The 22,485-nt window shown below is 43.2% G+C and overlaps 1 protein-coding gene across 17 annotated transcripts in view; it reads left to right on the top strand.

Moving 5' to 3' along the window:
- The window catches only part of GULP1 (GULP PTB domain containing engulfment adaptor 1), a 657,395-nt gene that overhangs the window by 81,288 nt on the left and 553,622 nt on the right, over window positions 1–22,485 (top strand). Inside the window, exon 1 of one of the 17 annotated variants that reach the window (XM_072120983.1) lies at window positions 5,714–5,792. The exons of the other annotated variants lie outside the window; for them this stretch is intronic. The gene's annotated coding sequence lies outside the window, so the exon portion shown is untranslated. Of the gene's footprint in view, window positions 1–5,713; window positions 5,793–22,485 lie in introns of those variants that run through there. 17 annotated transcript variants of the gene reach the window in all.

Here is a 22,485-nt window from a genome sequence, read left to right as displayed (position 1 = left end):
AGGACGCTGCCGACGTGATGGCTTCACGCCGCCAGCGTCCCTGCTGCTGCACAGGAGACGCTGCTCTCACTCTGAAGAGGAAGCAGATGTAGAAGATGCGTGCACCGCTTGAGGTAAGTTAGCTTTTATTATTTTATTCTAGCCAGTAATAATGTGTATTTTAATAATTAACGGGTCCTGTCAGGGGTGTATATTAATTAATGGATCCTGGGAGTGGGGGTATATAAAATAATGGAGCCTGGGGGGGGGGGTGTATATTGATGAATGGACCCTGGGGGGTATATTAATTACTGTATTCTGGCTGGGGGGGTGGGGTGTAAATTAATTAATGAAGCGTGGAAGGTATATTAATTACTGTATTCTGGCTGGGGGGGGTATATATTAATTAATGGAGCCTGGGGGAGGGGGTATATATTAATTAATGGAGCCTGGAGGGTATATTAATTACTGTATTCTGGCTGGGGGGGGGGGGTATATTAATTAATGGAGCCTGCGGGGGTATATATTAATTAATGGAGCCTGGCTGGAGGGTGTATATTACTCAATGGAGCCTGGGGGGCTGTATATTAACCCCTTATCACCGACACTAGTTTTCAGCTCAATGACCAGACTTGATTTTTCAAATCTACCCTGTCTCACGATAATTGGTTATAACTTCGGAACGCTTTAACATATCCGGGTGATTTTGAGAATGTTTTCTCGTGACACATTGTACTTCATGTTAGTTATAAAATTCAAGTGATACGTTTTGCGTTTCGTTCTGAAAAAAGTGAAAATTTGGCAAAAGTTTGTAAAAATTCTTCATTTTCCAAGTTTGAAATGTTCTGGTTTCCAGACAAGATGTAAAACTACCCAAAAAGTTTGATAATTAACATTAACAGAATATCTGATTTATGTTGGAATGATATTTTATGCTTCCGGTCATTTCTCTAGGATGTTATGAGGTGCAGAACTTTAGGTGCGATTTTTCTTATTTTCATGAAAATTGCCAAAACTCACATTTTGAGGGACAACTCAGTTTTCAGGTGACTTGGAAAGGCCTAAATAATAGTAAAACCCCATAAATTACCCCACTATAGAAAGTTCACCCCTCAACATATGTAAAACAACTTCTATTAAGTCTATTAACCCTTTAAGTGTTTCACATGGGTTAAAAAATATGGACCTGCGATTTAGAAACTATAGAATTTTTTTGGAAAATACATTCATTTAGGCCAAAACTGACATTTTCAGAATAAATTAAATGATGAAACGCACTGCAACGCTTGATGCCCAATTCCTCCCAAGTTTACTGATACCCCATATGTGGTGGTAAACTCCTGTACGGGCGCACGGCCGAGTATAGAATGAATGGAGGCGCCATTCACAGCAGATTTGTATTGTCACATTGTACTACCTATACATTTTTTTTTTTTTTTTTTTTTTGGTAATGCGAACATATGAGGCTTATTTTTTATGGGATGAGATACAATGTATAGATAATTTATTTTGGGAGTCTAAAGCTTATTCTTGAGATTTTATTAACTATTTCAATCCAATTACTATCCAATTTTTATTTTGGATTGTTATTGTTTTTCTTATTTTTGCTTAATTTTCCTGAGCAAAACCAATATTGGATAAAATCGCATTGTTTTTACTATTGACAACTTTTCAGGGCCATAACTTCTGTGATTTTCTTTTGTCAGATCTGGTTGAGGGCTTATTTTTTGCGAAAACAGTTGTTCTTTTCAGTCGTATCATATTAGGGAACGTAACTTTTTTTGATCACTTTTTAGAACATTTTTTGTGATGGTGTTTGATGAAAAATTGTATATTATGGGAAGTTTTTCGAGTTTTTTTTTTTTACGTAGTTCACCGAGCGGGTTTAAGATTGATTTAGATTTATTGTACAGATTAATAAGGACGCGGTGATACCAAATATGTACGTGTTTTTGTGTTTTATTTACTTTATTTGCATTTTATGCGTTACTGGGGAGATTATGGGACTTTTATTTTATTTAATTATATTATAAAAAGATTACATTTTTTTTTTTTTTTAACATTTTCCAATTCTTGGCTTGAATAAGCGATCATCCGATCGCTTATTCAAGCCTTTACACTGCAATACACCTGTATTGCAGTGTATAGTGTGAGTAACTGAGCATGCCACGCATGCTCAGTTACTTACAGCCGGGTCCTGCCAGGAGGCGGAACCCGGCATAGAGAGGAGCCGACAGCCTTGGGTCACTCGTCAGGACCCGGGGCAGTGGTAGGAGGGATCGGATCCCCCGGTAAGCACACCGGGGGGGTCCGATCCACGGGGACACACTTGCACGCCGCGGTCATCTTAAGGTTCTGCATTTTTAATGCCACCAGCATTAATTTTAGTTTCATGCTAGACATGTCCTAGTATTTTTTCCTTCTTAGTCTGGGTACCAATTTCCCTCCTGTTCCAGGTCACTAGATTTTAGATTTAAATTTTAAGTCATTTTTATTTTGATTTATTTTATGCTTTTGTGTATCTCCCACTCTGAGTTTCCATAGTCTGTAATATCCTTTATTTATGTTTCCTATCCCTTAACCCTTTCCCGCACCCTGACGTAATTCTACATAATAGGATGCTGGTAGTTCCTGCACCTTGACATAGAATTATGCCATTGCGAATGCCCGGGCTCAAAAGCTGAACCCGTGCGTTCACTGTGGGATCCCGACAGTACGTGGTAGCTGGGATCCCGCAGTATCAGCCAGGATCGCAACTATCGCTATCCCATCTGTTTAGCCCTATAGACGCCGTGGTCATCGTGAACGCGGCATTCTATACTGCATCGGTGTGATGATCGGCACCCTCCGTGCAGGGCAGGTGACGATCGTTGCCGTGGGACCGATAAGGACCCCAGGGCTGCCCATAGTAGCAGCCTGTTGGCATCGTGCTTACAGCACGGTCGAACAGTGCCACTGCCAGCCTATGCAGAATGCTTAGTCTGACTATGTATTATGCTGCAATTAATGTTGCATTAGTATTGCATTATATTACAATGAATACGTGATCAAATGATCACTTGTTCATTTCCCACCCCGGGCCAAAATAAAACCGTAAAAAGTTTAAAAAAATAAGTGCAATAAAAAAAAAATTCCCCTGAAGTGAAAAAAATTTAATTGTCAATGAACGCCGTAAAAATAAAATGCCAAAAAACTTCATAAAAATGAAATGTTCACATCTAACCTCATAAAAAGAGCATAAAAAGTGATCAAAAAGTAACATTTTATCCTGACATGATACCAAGAAAAAGTACAGCCTGTCCCGTAAATAATAAGCCTTAAAACAGCTCTGTAAACAATAAAATATAAATGTTCTGTCCATTGTTACATGGCGATGCAAAAACAAGCAAATTTCTCACAAAATGCGTTCTATATTCTGCAAAACAAGTTAACCATAAAAAACTATATAAATGGGGTATCGCCGTAATCGTGATTACTCGTAGAATAAAGATAACACATTATTGTTATGGTACGGTGAACATCCGGGGAAAAAAATGCTAAAAGCCATAAACAAGAATTGATGATTTTTCAAAGCACCACCAAGAAAGTGTTAATAAATTCTGATTATTAGCTTTTGAACCCCAGTAAAGTAGTCCTGGAATAATAGCAGCTTTGCATTGTCAATTGACAACTCTTTTGCTCCTGTAGGACCTCATAAATACTACTTTGTCTTGATAATTTAGTAAACACACAATTACGTTTCTTGGTTTGTGTTCAGATCCCTGTTGTGGTGGTCCACACATATCGGGGATTTAATTCCAAGTGCTTTAGGCATCTTAATAGAGAAGTAATTAAGTCACTGTTTAAGGGCTTTGAGGGGACTCCTACTATACGTATATAGTGTTCCTTCTTTATCTTTTTCCAGCTCCTCTTTTTTTGATTGCTCAGTATTTTATTGCTTTACTCTAAATCTGCTTAGTCTGCATGTAGATGTTTGATTCCGTCCTCCAAGCTTGCTATCCTTTGCTCCATCTCAGAGGTTTTGTTGTTCATTTAATTGAAAACTCTTCATCCACAATCCACAATATTACTCAGTTTGGGTGCCAGTTCCCTAGCTACAGCTTTAGCTGTTTAAAATCTTTAGATGACATATTGAGGTTTGACTCTTCATTATCTGAGTTTTCTGAATTTTCTGAACATTGTTCTGTCATTTCATTTCTTGTTGAAAATTTTTTTTGTCTTCTAGTGTCTCTATTGTTTGGGCAATCTTTATGTACATTGCCTTTATTTTTCTGGTTTGGCATGGTTTTACCCTTTTTTCCCCTAGATTGTCTCGTTATCCCAGCAGTCAATCAATGAAAGAATACATGGTCCAGTTTTGTCAATACAACAGTAAAAAAAAATTTCAGCAAAAGTTCTACATTACAGGATATTTACATGAGAACACTCCATATTATTGATAGTGGTTAGATACAGTCTTTTATGTTGGTATTGCTAGTAGGTTAGTGAGTGAAATTAAAAAGGAGTTCTGAAGTGGCTTTAATTTGCAAACACTTAAATTTTTATATTAAATGTATTAAGTATTAATGCAATATGAGGGTTTTGAGCATAGGCATTTTTTTTTCACCCATCTCCTTAAATCGTCTCTGGGCAAGAAACGATACACTCACCCCTGGCTTTGTTGGCAACTGTTCGCACTGGTCTGCTGTTTCAGGTGTTCGTGTTGACACTGCTGTTGGATGGAGAATTTACATCCTTTAGTAATCCCAATTAACGTAGGCACACTATCCTGCGCTGGTTCCGACCAGCCTCAGAAGCTCACCCAGTCGGCCAAAGGGGTCCCGGCCTCACGCCCTGATGCAGGTCAGTCGGTGGGTAAAGAGAGGTCGTTCTCGTGTACGCTGGTAGCGTGAAACTAAGCTTGCACGCCGAACCAATGCACTGGGAGAGGGAAGAGACGGGACTGCCGTGCAATAATATGCGAGGCACTCAGGGGCCTCTGTACTTCATTTAACTGTTTGGCTGTTCGCCTGTTCGTGAGCTTTCGAGCTGGAGTTAGTGCTCAGATCATGCGGAGAGGGCAGCAGAAACATGGAGCGGCATCTTCACATCATCACCACGTTGCCATCGTACAAATGGTTATTAAAAATTGACGAATTTGTGTCTGATAAAATAATTTAATTTTGGATACATTAAAAAAAAATGACTGTGCATCCTTTATTATTTTTCTTGATTGGCAAAATCAATTCAATGAGCGCAAAAACTAATCTAAGACTAAGGCCACTGTCAAAGCTCGCTTATTGCTTTCATTGGATTCAGATTTAAGGCTTGTGTGCTTTCAAAGCACAACCTAGGCTGCCTATGATTGAAAACTCCCTTTTAGGATCTTTGCTTAGGTAACACTGGGTGCACCTAGTGTTGGAGCTTGTCTTGTGTGCAGCTGTAACTTGAGTGATGGATGGCTGAACCATTAAGTGCTGGGGCAGTGTCCATTACTTCCTTTATATTCTGCCCAGTGCCTTCAGAATATGCTTGAGCTATTGCTTTCTTTGCTATTCTGTATATCAGACTAAGCTATGTTTAATCGCCATTCCATTGCTTTTTGATCCTGTACCTTTGCGGTCATCTTGGTTTTGACCCCATTTTGTCCAACTCCACTTGTCTGTATCTGTTTGTCTTTCAGTGACATGTATGTCCCAGTATGACCCCCGCTTTCCCTGTCTCACACTTGATTGTTATGAGCGTGAAACTTCTCAGTGTACTAGTGTGAACACTGGTGTATCTCTGATTTCCTGTTGCCAGTTCCATCCACCATAATACAGCTGCTAGACAAAGTAAGTTTTTAACTTGTCACCTTGCAGGGTCACTTGGGGTCTGTTAGTTGGGTTCTTGAGAGTGGGTTCACCCTTCTCAAGAGGCTTCTATCTACTGTAGGCAGGACCTTATAATGGCATCATAGAAAACCTCATCAAAAGTTGCATAAATTTCGTCAAACACAAATCTGTATACCGAAGTATGAAAAAGTTAGCCACAGCAGAAAACTGTATTGCAGTGTATAGTAGGAACAATTAGACCATCTAGTGTTAATGTACCCTAAAGGGTCTAAAAAATATAGTACAAAGAAAAAGTTTTTAAAAAGTTTAAAAAATAAGTAAAAAGAAGGTTCAAATCACCCCCTTCCCCTAGACAGGAGCCATTGTCTGCTGATTTAGGAACTGAGCAGGAGGTCGGACCGGCAGCGAAGGAGCGAAGTCAGGGGTGAGGTCCAGGGTCAAAACGGGGAATCCAATAACAAGCTTGAGGCAAGCGCAAATGAGCCTGCTGGCCCTTTAAATCTGCGAGCGCCGGCATGTGCACTGGCCAGCTGGGACGGGAGCGGGAATCGGAGAGGCGAGTCTGAACCGGGTTGCCCTCACGGAGAGTGACATACGTGTGCCTGCGATCCAAGATGTGGATCCGAGGGTCACCCATGACAGAAATCTTTGAAGGAGACTACGGTCCAGAATTTTTTCTTCAGGCTTCCAGGATCTCTCCTCAGACCTGGACCCCTTACAGTCAATAAGGAATAACCGCTTGCCTCTCATGGCCTTCATTTCCAATACCTCTTTAACCTTGTAGATATCCGTGGAGTAAGCCTCCGGAGGAGGAGAAGCGGTTCAATATGACAGGTTTCAGGAGGGAGACATAGGAGTTCAAGATGCGCATAGTGGGAGGTGGAGGCAGAATTTATGCGCCACATGATTTATGCGCTTAATCAAAAGGACCAGGAAAGCGGGGATTAAGCTTGTAACTAGGTATCTTCAGCCGGAAATCTCTAGAAGCTAACCACACTGTCACCCGGAAAGAAGGCAGAGATTGTTGAGTCTGTTCCCAAATAGATTGGAGGTCCTGTACCAGTTCCTCTATCGCAGGGACATCCGAGTACATAGACAGAGGAAGAAGAGGACGAGAGATTCATCCATAGACCACAAAGAAATGAGCTGCTACAGCAGACTCAGAATCCAGGGAATTATAGGAGAAGCAGATAGGACCAGTCATCTTGATGGGCTGAGACGTAATGGTGGAGATAACAGCCCAAAGTCTGGTTCACCCTCTCCACATTCAGCTGTGGGTGGTAAGCAGAAGAAAAGTCCAGAATGACTTGCAGCTTTTTACTAGGATTACCAGAAATTGCCTGGACCCCTTGATCAGACACGATGTGTAGAGGAAGTCCATGGAGCCTGAAGATGTGCTGAAAGAACAAACTGGCAAGACGTGGAGCAGATGGAAGGGAAACCTCTTGGAAAACCACCCAGATGATGGTATTGCCAGAGGAAGGTGAAAGATTTGTGACAAAGCCCATAGCCGCATGAGAACACGGGACACTGGGTATCAGCAATAGAAGCAACAGGCCGGTTTGAGACGAGCAGGCTTATTACGGGCACAGGAAGTGCATGCCCCCACGAAATCCCAAACAAATTGGACCAGGTCAGGCCAACAGTAGTAGCGGGAGATAAGGGCCACAAAACGTTGCACCCCAGGGTGTCCAGCCAGACGCGAAAAATGTCCCCAAGACAAAATCCCCGTCCGGAGTGCAGGTCGGAAATATGTCTTGCTGGGAGGAAGCTGCTGAAGATCCACCGGAGTGGAAAGAGATAAAATGCAGAGGGACTGGCTCTTCTCCAATGACATCAGAGGCATCGGAAGTGGCTTCAGCCTTGATATTCTTCTTCCCATCCTGGAAATGAATCAAGAGGTTGAAGCGTGAAAAGAAGAGCGACCAAATGGCTTGCCTAGGATTAAGGTGCTGGGCTTAATAAAGATACAGGAGGTTCTTATGGTCTGTATATACACAAACCGCACGGTAAACTCCTTCCAGTAGATATCGCCATTCTTCCAGGGCAAGTTTAAAGGCCAATATTTCTCGTATGGATTAATTCCTCTCTGCGGGGGGAAAAAGTCCTAGAGCAAAAATTGCAAGTGAGAGTATGGTCTTTAGGCCCTTTCTTGGTGAGCACCGCCCCCGCACCTATGGAGGATGCGTCAACCTCAAGATGGAAGGGCTTCTCCGTGTCAGGCCTAGAGAGAACTGGAGCCAAGGCAGAGGCGGACTTCAACCTTGAGAAGGCTTCTTCAGCCGCTGAAGACGAGAGGCAGGGATTGGCGCCCTTTTTGGTGGGTTCAAAGAGCTCCGTAATCAACGACAGTGGGTAGTAGTTCTTAGCTGTGACAGCCCACGATAGTCAATACAAGGATGGAGGATGAGCCGTCCTTCTTGGTCACGAAAAAGAAGCCTGTGCCAGCAGGAGAGGAGGGTTTGCATGTACTGTAAAGCCTCTCTGAGGGTTCTCTTTGATATACTCTGACATAGCAGCAGTTTTTGAAATGGAGAGAGGATACACACAACCTCTGGGAGGAGAGACCCCTGGCAGGTGATCCACAGGGCAGTCGTAGGGACGATGCGGTGGTAAAGTCTGTTTGCCAATGTTCTGATAACACATAGGTAAGACACTCCAAGGGCTTAGGAGTTAAAGAAGAGGCCATAACAGGTATAGCTAGAGATGCCACCATGCAGACACGGGGATCCTCATGAGGAACCACCATGATGTGATCCCGGGAGACAAGAGCGGCATCCACAAAGTTCCCTGCAGAACCAGAGTCCAGGAAAGCTGAAACCTGAATTAGAGTGTCGGTACCAAAGCTGAGGAGCACAGGAATAGTCAGGTGTGGAGAAGCATTGCTCACACCTAGGGATGCTTCTGCCAAGAACCCTAGGTGTTGGCGTTTCCTGGACGTTGGGTACCGACTAGAACAATATAGGCAAAGAATCTCCTGACGTTGTCTGGAACGTTCCTGAAGGGAGCTGAGGAAGAGGTCCGTGCAGAAACATGGACTGGAATTCCGCCAGTAATGCACTGTGAGTAGCCATGACCAGATTGCGTCTGTCCCATAGAGGGGTAGCCTAGGCCAGGGCTTTCCCGGAGAAGAGGCTGACAATGAATGCCACTTTGGAGCATTCAGTGACAAACTGCGATGGCATAAGTTAAATGTGCAAGGAGCACTGAGTAATAAAGCCCCTGCACAGCTTTGGGTCCCCAGCATACTTGTTGGGCATAGAAAGACTTAGCCTTTGTCCCGCGGCAGTTAGACAAGCCGGGGTAGCAGGACAAGTTGCAGGAAAAGTAATCCGTGGTAGTTGCAGTAGTCAGATGCTGATGTTGAGTGGCAAGCAACTGTTGCAGCTACACAACAGTTGCTTGATTAATGAGTGTTAAGAAAGTTTATAAAAAAAGGGGCGGTCAGTGACAGTCTGACACAGTATGTACACTCACCGGCCACTTTATTAGGTACACCATACTAGTAACAGGTTGGACCCCCTTTTGCCTTCAGAACTGCCTCAATTCTTTGTGGCATAGATTCAACAAGGTGCTGGAAGCATTCCTCAGAGATTTTGGTCCATATTGACATGATGGCATCACACAGTTGCCACAGATTTGACGGCTGCACATCCATAATGCGAATCTCCCGTTCCACCACATCCCAAAGATGCTCTATTGGATTGAGATCTGGTGACTGTGGAGGCCTTTTGAGTACAGTGAACTCATTGTCATGTTCAAGAAACCAGTCTGAGATGATTCCAGCTTTATGACATGGCGCATTATCCTACTGAAAGTAGCCATCAGATGTTGGGTACATTGTGGTCATAAAGGGATGGACATGGTCAGCAACAATACTCAGGTAGGCTGTGGCGTTGCAACGATGCTCAATTGGTACCAAGGGGCCCAAAGAGTGCCAAGAAAATATTCCCCACACCATGACACCACCACCACCAGCCTGAACCGTTGATACAAGGCAGGATGGATCCATGCTTTCATGTTGTTGACGCCAAATTCTGACCCTACCATCCGAATTTTGCAGCAGAAATCGAGACTCATCAGACCAGGCAACGTTTTTCCAATCTTATACTGTCCAATTTCGATGAGCTTGTGCAAATTGTAGCCTCAGTTTCCTGTTCTTAGCTGAAAGGAGTGGCACCCGGTGTGGTCTTCTGCTGCTGTAGCCCATCTGCCTCAAAGTTCGACATACTGTGCATTCAGAGATGCTCTTCTGCCTACCTTGGTTGTAACGGGTGGCAATTTGAGTCACTGTTGCCTTTCTATAAGCTTGAACCAGTCTGCCCATTCTCCTCTGGCATCAACAGAACTGCCGCTCACTGGATGTTTTTTCTTTTTCGGACCATTCTCTGTAAACCCTAGAGATGGTTGTGTGTGAAAATCCCAGTAGATCAGCAGTTTCTGAAATACTCAGACCAGCCCTTCTGGCACCAACAACCATGCCACGTTCAAAGGCACTCAAATCACCTTTCTTCCCCATACTGATGCTCGGTTTGAACTGCAGGAGATTGTCTTGACCATGTCTACATGCCTAAATGCACTGAGTTGCCGCCATGTGATTGGCTGATTATAAATTAAGTGTTAACGAGCAGTTGGACAGGTGTACCTAATAAAGTGGCCGGTGAGTGTAGATACATATAAAATAGTTTTTCTATTCTATTTTGTTGTAGCTAAGAGCAGTTTTTTACTATGACGGGCAATACTGGGAGCTATAGTTGGCTGAAATGTCTGAAATGTTACTTTTACACCATTTTACATGACACTTGATCAATTACAAGTGATCAAAAGTGTAGAAATAGAGACAAAGCGGGGTCAAAGAGTTAGACGCGCTACATCCGAGGTGTATTATTGATTATTTTTATTGGAAATGTGACTACACGTTTCAACGCCGTAATGGCGTCTTCATCAGGTCAAACACTGTGGGGTTGCATAGTAAAGAACATAAAATATTATAGTTAGTAGTTAATAGGTTAGTAAACATAAACATAGACATAAACATAAAATGCGAATTTAAAACACAAAAATGAATGTAAAAGGGGTTAAAACAAGAGTTAAAGCCAGGGTTAGGATGAAGGAGGTGTGTATGTGTAAAATGTAAACCGGGAGTCTAGTTTGAGATTGGACAGGTATTTGGTCAAATAGTTGGTTAGTAATGAGCATAATGGTAATAGTAGTAAATAGAGATGAGCGAACATACTCGTCCGAGCTTGATGCTCGATCGAGCATTAGCGTACTCGTAACTGCTCGTTGCTCGGACGAATACTTCGCCCGCTCGAGAAAATGGCAGCTCCCGCCGTTTTGCTTTTTGGCCGGCCAGAAACCGAGCCAATCACAAGCCAGGAGACTCTGCACTCCACCCAGCATGACGTGGTACCCTTACACGTAGATAGCAGTGGTTGGCTGGCCAGATCAGGTGACCCTGGGATAGACTAGCCGCTGCTCGGATCATTCTCTGTCTGGATGCCGCTAGGGAGAGAGCTGCTGCTGCTGGTCAGGGAAAGCGTTAGGGTGTTCTATTAGCTTACTGTTAGGCAGGAGTGATTCTACAACAACTCAACAGCCCTTCTTAGGGCTACAATAACGTTATTCTTTTTTTTTTTATTTGCTTGTGGCTGGGCTTGCTGGCACTAGTAGTGCAGCTAGTACCATATTGTGAGGAATTTGCAGGGGGACTTGCTACCGTTGTGTTTAGCTCTTAGTGACACACATATCCACCTCAAACACCAAAGTGGGAAAATTTATTAGGGGTTTGATTTCAATTAGGCACAGTCTGCCAGTTTCTTTTTATTTTACGTTTATTTTTTTAATAACTCAGTGTCATCTCATCTTGCATAGTAGTGTGCTTTCATACTTGGCTAGAAAATAGCCATAGGAGAATCCAAACGGCTTACTTACGCCTACAGTAGCGTTATATATATATATTTGATTTCTGGTTGATCTGCTGGTGGCTGTACTTGCTGCAGTGCATCTACTAGCAAATTGTGAGCAATTTGTAGTGAGACTTGCGACCGCTGTGTTTTGCGCTTAGTGAAGCACATATCCATCGCAAAGACCGAAGTGGGAAAATTTATTAGGGCCCGGGGTTGTATTTCAATTAGGCACAGTCTGCCATTTCCTTTTTTATTTTACGTTTATTTTTTTCATAACTCGGCGTCATCTCATCTGGCATAGTAGTGTGCTTTCATACTTGGCTAGAAAATAGCCATAGGAGAATCCAAACGGCTTACTTACGCCTACAGTAGCGTTATATATATTTGATTTCTGGTTGATCTGCTGGTGGCTGTAGTTGCTGCAGTGCATCTACTAGCAAATTGTGAGCAATTTGGAGTGAGACTTGCGACCGCTTTGTTTTGCGCTTAGTGACGCACATATCCATCGCAAAGACCGAAGTGGGAAAATTTATTAGGGCCCGGGGTTGTATTTCAATTAGGCACAGTCTGCCATTTCCTTTTTTATTTTACGTTTATTTTTTTCATAACTCAGCGTCATCTCATCTGGCATAGTAGTGTGCTTTCATACTTGGCTAGAAAATAGCCATAGCAATAGGATAGCATCGTTTGGTTTTAAAAACTAAAAAACACAAAAAAAACCAAAAAAAAAGTTAAAAAAAAAAAAATTCAAGTTATAACTCTCATTTTCAAAATGTTTAACCCGAGGGCTAGGGGTAGAGGACGAGGGCGGGGACGAGGGCGTCCAACTACTGCAGGGGTCAGAGGCCGTGGTCCTGGGCGGGGTGAGACACCACCTGCTTATGAGGGAGCAGGGGAACGCCGCAGAGCTACACTCCCTAGGTTCATGTCTGAAGTTACTGGGACTCGTGGTAGAGTACTGTTGAGGCCAGAATAGTGCGAACAGGTGATGTCGTGGATTGCCGACAATGCTTCGAGCAATTTGTCCACCAGTCAGTCTTCCACGCAGTCCACCCATGTCACCGAAATCGGCACTCCTCCAGCTCCTGCACCTCAGCCTCCTCCCCCCCAGTCTGCCCCCTCCCAGGAAAATTTGGCATTTGAACCGGCATACTCTGAGGAACTGTTTTCTGGACCCTTCCCACAGTCACAAACCACTTGTCCGGTTGCTGCTGAGCAATTTTCCGATGCCCAGGTTTTCCACCAGTCGCAGTCTGTGGGTGATGATGACCTTCTTGACGTAGTGGAAGAAGTGTGTAAAGAGGTGTCCGACGATGAGGAGACACGGTTGTCAGACAGTGGGGAAGTTGTTGTCAGGGTAGGAAGTCCGAGGGGGGAGCAGACTGAGGGATCGGAGGATGATGAGGTGACAGACCCAAGCTGGGTTGATCGGCCGGGTGAACACAGTGCTTCTGAGACGGAGGAGAGTCCTCGACCAGAACAGGTTGGAAGAGGCAGTGGTGGGGCCAGACGGAGAGGCAGGGCCAGACCTGGTGCATCAGCGCCAAATGTGTCAACTAGTGAAGCTCCCGCGGCGAGGGCTAGATTTTCAGAAGTCTGGAGGTTCTTTAAGGAAACACCGGATGACCGACGGACTGTGGTGTGCAACATTTGCCAAACCAGGATCAGCAGGGGTTCCACCACTAATAGCTTAACTACCACCAGTATGCGCAGGCATATGAATGCTAAACACCCCACTCAGTGGCAACAAGCCCGTTCACCTCCGGCCGTGTACACCACTGCTCCTTCCCCTGTGTCAGCTGATAGTCAGCCCCCTGCCCAGGACCCTGCCACAAAAACCCCATCGTCGCCTCCACGATCCTCCACAGCATCCACCAGCGTTCAGCTCTCCATACCCCAGACGCTGGAGCGGAAACGCAAATATAGTGCAACCCACCCGCACGCCAAAGCCCTTAATGTCCACATCTCCAGATTGCTCAGCCTGGAGATGCTGCCCTATAGGCTAGTAGAGACCGAGGCCTTTCGCAACCTCATGGCGGCGGCCGCCCCTCGGTATTCGGTCCCCAGCCGCCACTACTTTTCCCGATGTGCCGTCCCAGCCCTGCACCAGCACGTGTCAGACAACATCCGTGCCCTGACCAACGCCGTTTCTGACAAGGTCCACCTGACCACGGACACGTGGACGAGTGCTGCCGGGCAGGGCCACTATATATCGCTGACGGCACATTGGGTTAACTTGGTGGAGTCTGACCCTGCGGCTGGTCATATACTGCCGACGCCAAGGATTGCGGGGCCTACCTCGGTCCAGGTGTTTCAGGCCTACTATGCCTCCTCCTCCTCCCACCCCTCCTCCACCTCCGAACTACCATCCGTGGGCATGGCGCCATCAGTCGGTAGCTCTAGGCACAGCAGCAGTGCCGTCGCTAAGCGACAGCAGGCGGTGCTCAAACTGCTGAGCCTAGGCGATAAAAAGCACACCGCCCAAGAACTATTACAGGGCATCACGGCGCAGACTGATCTGTGGCTGGCACCGCTGAACCTGAAGCCAGGCATGGTTGTGTGTGACAACGGCCGTAACCTGGTGGCGGCTCTGCAACTCGGCAGACTGACACATGTGCCATGCCTGGCCCATGTGTTAAATCTGATAGTTCAGCGTTTCCTCAAGACATACCCCAATCTGTCTGATTTGCTCACGAAGGTGCGCCGCATCTGTGCGCATTTCAGGAAGTCCAGCACAGATGCTGCCACTCTCAGGGCAGCGCAGCGCCGCCTCCAACTGCCTGCTCACCGACTGTTGTGCGACGTGCCCACGAGGTGGAATTCAACACTGACCATGTTATCCAGAGTTTACCAGCAGCGCCGAGCGATTGTAGACTGCCAGATGTCAACTTCCACCAGAACTGGTAGTCAGGTCAGTCAGCTTCCTCAAGTCTACAATGAGGAGTGGACGTGGATGTCTGATATCTGTCAGGTGCTGAGTAACTTTGAGGAGTCAACACAGATGGTCAGTGGCGATGCCGCCATCATCAGCCTCACCATCCCGCTGCTTGGCCTGTTGAAAAAATCTCTGATCAGCATGAAGTCGGAAGCTTTGCGCTCGTCACAGAGACGGGGGAAGAAGATTCCCTTGTTGATAGCCAAAGCACCCTTAGGTCTGTTTCTCAGCGCATATCGGATGAGGAGGAAGAGGAGGAGAATGTTGGCGAGACACAAGAGGGGACCATTGTTCAGTCCTTCACTGTTCAGCGTGTATGGGCAGAAGAAGAGGAGTTGGAGGAGGAGGAGGAAATGGACAGTCAGGCCAGTGAGGGGAGTGAATTCTTACGCGTTGGTACTCTGGCGCATATGGCAGATTTCATGCTAGGCTGCCTATCCCGTGACCCTCGCGTTCAAAGAATTTATTCCAGCACCGATTACTGGGTGTTCACTCTCCTGGACCCACGGTACAAGCAAAATCTTTCCACTCTCATCCCTGGAGAGGAAAGGAGTGTGAGAATGCATGAATACCAGCAGGCCCTGGTGCACAAGCTGAAACAGTATTTCCCTTCTGACAGCGCTAGCGGCAGAGTGCATAGTTCTGCGGGACAAGTAGCGAGGGAGAGTAGGCGAGCAGGCAGCTTGTCCAGCACTAGCAAGGGTACGCTTTACAAGGCTTTTGCCAGCTTTATGTCACCCCAGCAAGACCCTGTCACCTGTCCCCAGTCTCGGCAGAGTAGGGCTGATCTTTACAGAAAGATGGTGAGGGAGTACGTAGCTGACCATACCATCGTCCTAAATGATCACACAGCTCCCTACAACTACTGGGTTTCAAAGCTGGACATGTGGCACGCACTGGCGCTGTACGCCTTGGAGGTTCTTGCCTGCCCTGCCGCTAGCGTCTTGTCCGAGCGGGTTTTCAGTGCAGCTGGTGGCATCATCACCGATAAGCGTACACGCCTGTCGACTGACAGCGCTGACAGGCTGACGCTTATTAAGATGAATAAAGCCTGGATTTCTCATAATTTCCAATCTCCACCAGGTGAAGGAAGCTCAACCTGAATAATTTATCCACTCCTCCTCCTCCTCATTTTCTTCCTTCTCCTCCTCTTTGTACAGTAAAGCAGAGGAAACTGGCTATTTTTTGACAGGGCCCACTGGCTCTAGCTATAGTACTTTATGCATTTAATTTTTCTGGAGGGCCACCGACCCGGTCCTCTGTTTTAAACAATTTTTGGGAGTGCCACATACAGGCACTCAATCTATTCCATTTTTCTGGAGGGCCACCTACCTGCTCCTCTGGTTTGAAAACTTTTTTGGACTGCCACATACAGGCACTATCCAAATTGAATTGTCTCCATAGCAGCCTCCACACGTTGTCTCCATTGCTACCTCCAAAAGTCGTCCATATAGCTGCCTCCATACATCGTCCCTTTATCAAACGAGGTGTGTCAGGCAGAAATTTGGGTTGTTTTCATGGATTACACATCAAAGTTGTTAACTTTGTCGCCACCCAGCTGTGTTATCCACAAAATATACTGGCAAACTTTTATCATTTACCAATATTATTTCAGCGCTTCTTGCGCTTCTGTTTACATTCCCCTCACCCGCCATATCCTAAACTTATAAGAACGCTACTACACTTGATCTTATACAAAAGGTTCTTAGAAGTGCTGTTTGGGGAGTAGCCTAGAGACAGGGGCTTGGATTGGCGAAAGCTCGCCTGGCAGCGGAGAGCCAGCTCCATGCCAAGATCCAACTAACATAGTTTTAACTGCAGCACCTTTAATCTACTACTAGTTCACTGCCTCCATACATGGTCCCCTTATCAAACGAGCTGTGTCAGGCAGAATTTTGGGTTGTTTTCATGGCTTCCACATCAAACTTGTTAACTTTGTCGCCACCCTGCTGTGTAATCCACAAAATATACTGGCAAACTTTTATCATGTACTGATATTATTTGAGCGCTTCTTGCTCACCTCCTTTGGTTCCTCTCTGCCACCCATTGGTTTGAAGCCTGAGTCCATTTAGGGTATGTCGCCATGCCACTCTCTAGCCTGCCGCCGCTGCCTCTGCATGAAGTCCCCTATAGTGTCAGGGTCAATTATTGGATGTTTTAGATGCTATCTAGCTTCATTCTGTCACTCTGTCATGGCCATGCTGTTGCCCATAATTTTGGCATAATGGTGCGATTAAGCTGCCTCAGAGGCATCCATGCATGCTGCCCCTGCTGTTTCCTGTCCATTTCCGTGGTGTTTCCATCCTTTTCTGAGGTTCCCAGGTGTTTGGCCAAGCTTCCCTGTGCAGAGCCTTGGTCCCCTTGAAAAATGCTTGAGTCTCCCATTGACTTCAATGGGGCTCGTTATTCGAGACGAGCCCTCGAGCATCGGGAAAAGTTCGTCTCGAATAACGAGCACCCGAGCATTTTAGTGCTCGCTCATCTCTAGTAGTAAATATAAATATATGAACAAATAGATAAATATATGAGATAGATGAGCTAAAGAAGGGTAAATTAAATGGTTGGTGATGAATGAATAGGTGAACATATGGATATAATATATATATATAATAGATAGGTAGGTAGGTAGGTATATGGTAATATAATCGGTGTGTATAGAGGAAAATACCTGCAGTGAGTCCTGCGGTGTCTTAAGGCAGATGCTGTGCTGCCTAAAGGTCCAATCCTGAGGAATGTAATGCAGAATGAGATCGGGGTGAAAAATGATAGCGGTGGGGTCAGATGGAGGATAGAGCTAAGAGCTTACTTACCGCTGCGTGCTGTCACCGGCGCGGGATGGACTGAAAGCGCGCCGAGAAGACACGTGGTTTTTTATTGATTGGTAGGCGGCTGGATCAGGGAGATGTGGGGGCAATGCGCCTGCGCGGGTTACGGAGCGGAGATGTGAAATATGTACGAGGTGAGTACATGCTGGTGGGGTGATGAGATTGTGTGGTTACAGATTCTGTAATGAAATCGTGTGTGTAACGGGTACTGAATAAATGAGGATGAAATGGAGATGGGATGGGGTTAAATTAAATGGAGATGTGAGAAAAGTTATTATTGGGGATTGATGGAAATAAATAAAGAAAATAATGAAGAAATAATAATAAATGAAGATATGATAAATAGATGAGAGTCTTGGCAGACTTGGGTGTATGAGTGGATGAGCATAAATGTATAAATGGATATAATATAGGCTACATGAGTGGATAAATTAACCAAAAATTAAATACAGAGTTAAATGCATAGATGGATAATTAAGTAAGCAAATAAATAAATAATATATATATATATATATATATATATATATATATATATATATATATATATGTGTGTATATATGTATATATATATATGTATATGTGTATATATGTATATATATATATGTATATGTGTATATATGTATATATATATATGTATATGTGTATATATGTATATATATATATGTATATGTATGTATATGTGTATATATGTATATGTATGTATATGTGTGTATATATGTATATGTATGTATATGTGTGTATATATGTATATGTATGTATATGTGTGTATATATGTATATATATATGTATATGTGTGTATATGTGTGTATATATGTATGTATGTATGTATGTGTATGTATGTATGTATATGTATGTATGTATATATATGTATATATATATATGTGTGTGTATATATATATATATATATATATATATATATATAATATATGTGTGTGTGTATATATGTGTGTGTATATGTGTATATATATAATATGTTTATATATATATAAACATATAAACAATTGGATGGTTGGTTAGATAAATAATTATATAGTTAAGTACAGGATACAAGAGTGGAGAAAGTCATAAATTGAATTAGTATAATGGAGGCATTAAAAATGACAAAAATGAGCCGAGACAATACAGATAGTTCTTAATAAAGATTAAAAATTAGAAATTAGATTAAAAAGTCATTGTTCGTTGGTTAATTAATTAGTTGATTAATTAGAGTCTTGTTAGGGGGTAGTCAGAGGAGGTCCGTAGTGGAATCCAGAGGAAGGGGAGATGTGAATATGGGGTTAGAATGATGTTTCGACCATATCATTAAGACCAGCGGGGGAGAGGGTGTCCAATTTGTAGATCCAGTATGATTCTCGTTGGTGGAGTTTTTGAAATCTGTTGCTGGTGGTGGAGGGGATCTCTTCAATCGGGGTGATCCTGATGTCGCTAAAGTCCTTGCCGTGTTTGAGAGCAAAGTGGCTCGAGACGCTGTGTTTCAGATTGTAATGTTGGACCTGTGATTGTTCATACGGATGTGTAATTCCTGGATAGTTCTGCCAATGTACTGTAGGTTGCATGGGCATTCAAGCAAATAAATAGTAAAGAAAGAGTGACAGTTGAGGAAGGAGCAAATTTCGAAAGACTCACCGGTGGTGGTTGAGATGAAGATCTTTCTTTTGTGCTGGATGTATGAGCAACATAGACATCTGGGTGTGCCACATTTGTAGGATCCTTTGAGTGTCAGGAAGGTGGTGGATTGGGTCTTAGTTGTAATCTTGAGTTTGCTGGGAGCGGGTATATTTCGGAGGGTTCTGGCTCGTCTGAAAGTAACTGATGGACGGTTGGGTAGAGAGAGTTTGAGATGAGGGTCGCTGAGTAGAATGGGCCAGTGTTTAGTCAGGATGCGTTTAATATTGCTGTGACTAGTGTTGTATGTTGTAATGAAGTTGAGTGGGGGAGTTTTATTGTTGTTTGGTTGTTGGTGAGGTAATTGCTTACTTGGTTGAAGACAATGATTCTGGGTGCGGGATAATGTTTTGATATTTATTTATTTATTTATTTGCTTACTTAATTATCCATCTATGCATTTAACTCTGTATTTAATTTTTGGTTAATTTATCCACTCATGTAGCCTATATTATATCCATTTATACATTTATGCTCATCCACTCATACACCCAAGTCTGCCAAGACTCTCATCTATTTATCATATCTTCATTTATTATTATTTCTTCATTATTTTCTTTATTTATTTCCATCAATCCCCAATAATAACTTTTCTCACATCTCCATTTAATTTAACCCCATCCCATCTCCATTTCATCCTCATTTATACACACACATTCAGTACCCGTTACACACACGATTTCATTACAGAATCTGTAACCACACAATCTCATCACCCCACCAGCATGTACTCACCTCGTACATATTTCACATCTCCGCTCTGTAACCCGCGCAGGCGCATTGCCCCCACATCTCCCTGATCCAGCCGCCTACCAATCAATAAAAAACCACGTGTCTTCTCGGCGCGCTTTCAGTCCATCCCGCGCCGGTGACAGCACGCAGCCCTCTTCCCCGCCACACTGAACGCAGCGGTAAGTAAGCTCTTAGCTCTATCCTCCATCTGACCCCACCGCTATCATTTTTCACCCCGATCTCATTCTGAATTACATTCCTCAGGATTGGACATTTAGGCAGCACAGCATCTGCCTTAAGACACCGCAGGACTCACTGCAGGTATTTTCCTCTATACACACCGATTATATTACCACATACCTATCTATCTATATATATCCATATGTTCACCTATTCACTCATCACCAACCATTTAATTTACCCTTCTTTAGCTCATCTATCTCATATATTTATCTATTTGTTCATATATTTATATTTACTACTATTACCATTATGCTCATTACTAACCAACTATTTGACCAAATACCTGTCCAATCTCAAACTAGACTCCCGGTTTACATTTTACACATAGACACCTCCTTCATCCTAACCCTGGCTTTAACTCTTGTTTTAACCCCTTTTACATTCATTTTTGTGTTTTAAATTCGCATTTTATGTTTATGTCTATGTTTATGTTTACTAACCTATTAACTATTAACTACTAACTATGATATTTTATGTTCTTTACTATGCAACCCCACAGTGTTTGACCTGATGAAGACGCCATTACGGCGTTGAAACGCGTAGTCACATTTCCAATAAAAATAATCAATAATACACCTCGGATGTAGCGTGTCTAACTCTTTGACCCCGTTTTTTCTCTATTTCTACACAACACATCTGGATCCACATCCAGCCCCGGGGTTTGACGCTGCAACTCCACTCCATTATCTCTCTCCCCCATTTTGTGCATACTTTTGGCGCCTGGCTCTAGACAAATCACTCACAATTTTTTCTTCTCTTCCTCAAGTGATCAAAAGGTAATACAGTCCTCAAAGTGAAACCAACAGCTCATGTAGCAAAAAAATAACATCTCGCACGTATCTCACACCATAGTAAGAAGAGGTTATTGGTGTCAGAAGATGGCAAAAATGTATTGATTTTTTTTTTTTTTAGTACACATTTTAATTTTTGAAAATGTTTTAAAACCCAAAATCTATATTCATTGGGTATCTCCATGACCCTACTGAATTAAACAATAAAGCAGAGGTGTTATTAGGGGCACACAGCAAAAGTCGTTAAAACTGAGCCCACAAGAAAGGGACGTGGTTTTTTTGCCAACTTCTCCACAATTTTTTTTCCAGGTTCCCAGTAGACAACATGGAGTAATAAATAACATCACTGAGAAGTAATTTGTTATACAGAAAATAAGCTGTCAAACAGCTCTTTACACAAAAAATAAAAAAGTTATGGATTTGTGAAGGTAGCGAGAAAAAACCCTTTGTCCTTAAGGGTTTAAAAATATATTCAACAGATAAACATTTTCTGTTGCTATATTTTTATTTAATATATGTGCTTCTTTAAATACATTTGGATGCTTCCCGAGTCAAATGAAACAAAAATCATTTAAAAATAAAATGAAGCTGCTTCAATTTTAATCCTCATTTCCTTAAAACCTTTTCCAATTTCATAGATTCATAATCCTGGAATGGAAAATAACTTGTGCTCTAAAAGTTAATTCTATACTCCCTCCAATGTCATTTTGCATAGAAATACATTTATCTGTTTTAGAACATGCAAAATGTGATCTATTTAACCCCTTAACCCTTTTTGTCAAATCTCACATGTCACTAGAATTCGTTTTCACTTTGGAATGCTTTAACATCTTCAGGTAAAGCCTGAATTTTTAGGCAAAATGTGCAAAGCTGCTTGATCGACTTTGCTTGCAGGCCCTTAGAAACCACAGTAATGTCCTTTTGTAGAAATGCCTGTGATTTGCTGGGCTTGACATGTGACTCTGAAGTATTATACACACAGGAAACTGCTAGGTAGATCTTGCTACTCATCATAGACGGTCAGCTAGTCAAGGACTTGTGAAACATCAGCAATTGCCAGGACATTTAGGTGTATAGAAGAGGCTCCTATTATTGACAGGTGAAATAATTGCCCTTATAAGGACACTGTGAAGAATTGCATCAGTGAAGGGATATTATATTCTAATCAAAGTGAGTATAGTGAATTTGCACATTAAATAGCCAATTTTACTATAATTTACTTCCCTTATGCCCTGTCTACTGAGGAACAGGGATATTCATTCATCCAGCAATTATCCAGAATAGCACAAACGTCCTGGTGATGAAAAAATGAGATGAGCTAGACTGTTACCTAACACTAAAAGGGGCAGAGCTTCACAGCATTTCCCCAGCCGCATCGACTCTCAACTTTTAAACAAGAGACAATGCGTCATAAAACTCTTAGACCAATCTATTGATTAGGGACAGTTATGGAGTTATGGTCCATCTTAGTCCAAGGGGACATGCTTTTATGAATTCAGTATAGTCAGGGGATCAAAGTGCCCCAGTTCCCAAGGCTCTAGCACCCTTGGGTCCAGCAAATGTGTCAGGTTTTATATCACCCAGATTCACCTG

The sequence above is a fragment of the Engystomops pustulosus genome, chromosome 8, assembly GCF_040894005.1.
Source record: "Engystomops pustulosus chromosome 8, aEngPut4.maternal, whole genome shotgun sequence".
NCBI classification, from domain to species: Eukaryota; Metazoa; Chordata; class Amphibia; order Anura; family Leptodactylidae; genus Engystomops; species Engystomops pustulosus.
Note: the sequence above shows the minus strand (reverse complement) of the source record. Positions and strands in the feature narration are given on the sequence as shown.